Source organism: Euprymna scolopes, chromosome 22 (genome assembly GCF_053919585.1).
Source record: "Euprymna scolopes isolate OS-2025 chromosome 22, ASM5391958v1, whole genome shotgun sequence".
NCBI classification, from domain to species: domain Eukaryota; kingdom Metazoa; phylum Mollusca; class Cephalopoda; order Sepiida; family Sepiolidae; genus Euprymna; species Euprymna scolopes.
In genome coordinates, this window is record NC_136503.1 from 94,104,593 (window position 1) to 94,109,346 (window position 4,754).

At 34.9% G+C, this 4,754-nt stretch overlaps 1 pseudogene; it reads right to left on the minus strand.

Annotated features, from left to right (window-relative positions):
* Positions 1-3,210: 3,210 nt before the first annotated feature.
* LOC145244050 (5S ribosomal RNA) lies at positions 3,211-3,327 on the minus strand (annotated as a pseudogene).
* Positions 3,328-4,754: the final 1,427 nt, after the last annotated feature.

Sequence of the window (4,754 nt, forward strand, 5' to 3'; positions counted from 1 at the left end):
TAACAATAACACCATTATGGTATAATAACATTGATCCACAGGTTTCCGCTGGATCCCCCGAAGTTAAGCAACGTTGAACCTGGTCAGTACTAAATGGGTGACCACTTGGGACTTCCAGGTGTTGTATGTGATCTCCACTTATCTCATCATTTTTTCTAGTCGTCCTGGAATTTTCCTTGTCACTCGACTCAAGCAGTGCCGATTCAGGAGAGGTGTGGTTTAGGATTGCGCAACTCTTGCCTCGCAAATACATGCGCAGTTGCCCCTACAGGGGGTATCCTTTGACTTTTCAGACTGAACGGAGGCATTAGCAGAGAAACGTAACTTTGCCCGTGATGTAATGTTTTACACTCCAATATTTTTATAGTACCATTGCCCAATCAAATCGGGTTGTTGAGATTTAAGGATTTATAGGAGACACTCTTAACCGAATTCAATTTTTGCTAAAAAAACAACAACAAAATATCGAATCACACACATTAATACATGTGTGTGTATGTGGGTGGGTGTCGATTTTTGTTGCTGTTTTTTTTTTTAACAAAAACTTAATATATATTATTATATACATATGTGCGTGTGTGTTCATGTAGATTCCTACCTTAAAATAATACAAAACAAATATAACGTCCAATTCGAATTATTTTTCATCAATTCGAATATTATACTAATCTTGAATAAAAGTTTACAGCCAATGTCAAACATTTTGGTTCACTTGTGCCCTTGAACCAAATAGCAAACAGTATTTCCCAAAGGATACATTTTCTAAAAAATAACCAACTCTATTAGTAAACTTTACCCGTTATACCGTCCTAACTTTTGATTACCCCCCCCCCTTCTTTTACTTTGTCGTATTACGACACCGGGAGCCATTTTGACTCGTCATGAAATGGATATTTCTTTAATGTTTTTATCTTTATTGTTGATTCAGTCTGATGTCAGATTTACAGGTAGCGACATCAGAACACCTATCGATTTGTTAATTAAGTATTGCCCTTAGTTAGTAATCTCCTCTAAAATATATAAAAAAAACACACACACAAAATTATAAGAATGCATAAGATAATATTCTCACTAGCGCAGCAAAGAAAGTCCCAGACGACGTAGCAACTCGATCCGACGCCGAGCAAAGCATCGCTCCCAGAAATTTAAAAATATCCAAAAGTATTTCTGAATTTCAATTTGGCGCACAGTTTTTTTTTTTGTACACTTCTCCTTCTATGTTTATTTCCGAAGACAAACTCATATACGCATATTCCACCAATGATTACAGGGTCGCATTGTAATTTGCACATCAGAGACAACCGTTATGAATATCGATTCGGGAAACCAACGAGCTTTCGGAACAACAAAAAGTGGAAGTCCCTTTATTAATCCAAAGGGGAAGTTGAAAATGAAAACCAATTTGTTTCGAATGCATTTTTCATCTTTGATGTTTTACATACGTACTCATCACACACACACACACACACACACACACACACACACACACACACACACACACACACACACACACACACACACACACACACACACACACACACACAAACAGACAAATAGACATGCATGCACACACGCGCGCGCACACACACGAATATATATGAACGCACACACATATGAACACACACACACGTATAAGTAAAAATATTTGCATGCATAAACGTAGACTGACTTGTATGTATACATATATATAATATATATTGTCACAGTTCTGTCTCTCTTACATAGACACACACACACACGCATATATATATATATATATATATATATATATATATATATATGAATGCACAATACGTATATATATATGTATACATAAATACGTATATATATATGTATACATAAATATAGACTTATATGTATGCATATAATATATATTGTCACAGTTCTCTCTTTCTCGCTCGTTTTCTCTCTCTTTCTCTCTCTCTCTCTCTCTTTCTTTCTCTCTCTCTCTCTCTCTCTCTATATATATATATATTCAAATAAACCACGCCGGAGACTTCTTGAATCTGCGCTTATCGCAATTTCAAGCACTATTAAACACCGTGGAGGTTTCTATAACATAGCGCCATTAATAAGTAAACTTTTATTAAAAGAACATTATTAAACTGTAGACACAGGTTAACTTTCTCACACCATTCAAACACCCCCTGTAATAGTTAACACATAATCTCAATCAATAAATACATAAAAAACACTAATTTTATTTCTGTTACAAACTTATATTTGAATTTCAACAGATATATCTTTTTCCCAATAAGAATATAAACTTGCGTTCATAGTTTTAAAATTACATTAAGTCGTGGTCGCAGTCGATTAACCCGTTTTCACCGTCCGCAGTTCCCGCCGCCGCCGCCGATCAAGTCGTTGCTCTTCTTGTTCGTTCTTCCCATACCGTCGATTTGCACGGCTGCCGGATGAGCCATCCTCTGTCCGGCGAAGCGCTCACGTCAGTGATCGATACTTGCACCGACAGTCCTCCCGCTCGCGACTCGGTGCTCGAATCGGACTCGTTCGTTTTATCTCGATGCGATTGTGAAAAGGGGGACCGGTCGTCAATGTCGTGTGTGTCGACGATGTTGTTCGCCCGGTCCGCCGCGTTGTTGTCGTTTTTTTAAATTTTTTTTTTTTTTTCCCCTGACGTTCGCCGTCGCACGGACGAAAGGGTGAGAAAGAAAAGAAAAGAAAAAAGCTCGAAAAAGCCGCCCAAAAAAATCGGACCGAGGAGCCGTCACTAAAATTTCTTCTCTTTAACAGCGCCAGCCTCCCCCTCCTTTTTGAATTTCCAACATCAATTTTCCGTTTCTCTGAAATAGAACTGCGTCACACTGTGCATGTGAAACATTTTCAAATATTTTGTACTGGTATTTTTTTGTTTCTTAATCTCATTCATCGAGAGGAAGTCTCGAAATAAAGACGAAACGTTGATGAACACATAATACGGTTTGTTCTTTTTTATTTTCTCTCACTCTCTCTCTCTCTTTCTCTCTCTCTCTCTCTCTCTCTCTCTCTCTCTCTCTCTATATATATATATATATATATATATATATATATATATATATAAGGCTTCCTTCAGTCTTGACAGACTATGGATATCCACAGTAAGGGTGCCTGCGTGTGAACTTTTTTGTAGCAAACCACACCTCTTCTGAATTGACATTGTTGAACACCAGGTTCAGAACGACTGGAAGCAATGCCGAGATAAGCGGAGAGCACATACAGCGCCTAGAATTCCCAAATGGTTACCCATCTGGTACTAACCAGGTTCAACGTTGCTTAACTTCGGTGATCTGATAAGAACCGGTGTGCCAACGTGATTATGCCGTATATATATATATATATATATATATATATATATATATATATATATATATATATATATATATATATATATATATATATATATATATATATATATATATATATATATATATATATATATATATATATATATATATATATATATATAATTTAAAGGAGATTAGAATAATAGTCTAAAGAGCTAAGTGTATTTTAATGTAATAGTGAAATTACTAGTTTAATTAAAATACAGGAAATGCTCGTTGTAATTTAGATATATAATAAGCTCGATAGTTAAATGTCCTAGAGCTAATTCAATATTAAGTAATGTGATTTATAATTTAAAATTTTTTAAAATTTTTAAAATTTAAAAATCAAAATTTAAGTAAATTAAAAATCAGTTTCATAGCCTTTGTTGTTGTTCCTTCTTATGAAACTGATTTTTAATTTAATTAAATTTTGATTTTTAAATTTAAAAATTTTTAAAAATTTTTAAATTATAAATCACATTACTTAATATATATATATATATATATATATATATATATATATATATATATATATATATATATATATATATATAATATATATATATATATATATATATATATATATATATATATATATATATATATATATATATATATATATATATATATATATATAGTCTTGGAAGTTTTAACCTTTAAAACTATACAAAAAATTATTTTTAATCATTCGTTAGAAAACTATTTAATCAGTAAGTCATTTAATCACCTGCAAACACTGTATCATCGAATTCACTATAGAACCAGTAATAATTTATTTTTTAAGGGATCATCAGTTGTTTACCATGAAACACTGTTTCAGGGATTCAAAAACAAAACAGTATACTGTTAATCTATTAATTTTAAAGTAACGCGAGTTAAATATATACATCATGGCTCCCCAGCAGTGTTGATCAAACACCACCCTCCTTAATCTTAGGAAAAAACATGTTACAAATATTAGGTGGTTGTTGATATATATATATATATATATATATCGGAACACACAAGGTTCTCCACCACGACAAGGCTCCTGGTAGGGCCACCCATGGCGGTAAGGTTGAAGAGGAGGTTCCAGACAAAGAGTGATCCAAAAGACCTCAACGGCTGATGCGGCGGATGATGACAATAATGACACAACGGCACTGAAGGCGGATGAAGGCTGCAACAGAAGAGAGTCTCCAGTCGCCGTGGTTCTCCATGCCATTGGTATCAGGCCCTCCTCTGCCAAGGGGCCGTGTGGTGGCTGCAGGCGCATCAGTCTCCCCACGTTAAAAGACATCACGCGCAGGCGTTCTCCCGAAAGGGAACACATCCTACTCTACATCATGGATGGAAAAGTCTTGTGACAGTCTTAGTCATTAAGCTCCCGGACTGAGGCAGAGAGAGCTCTCCCTTAATTCCCGGATAGAAAAAGTCCTGTGGCGACCA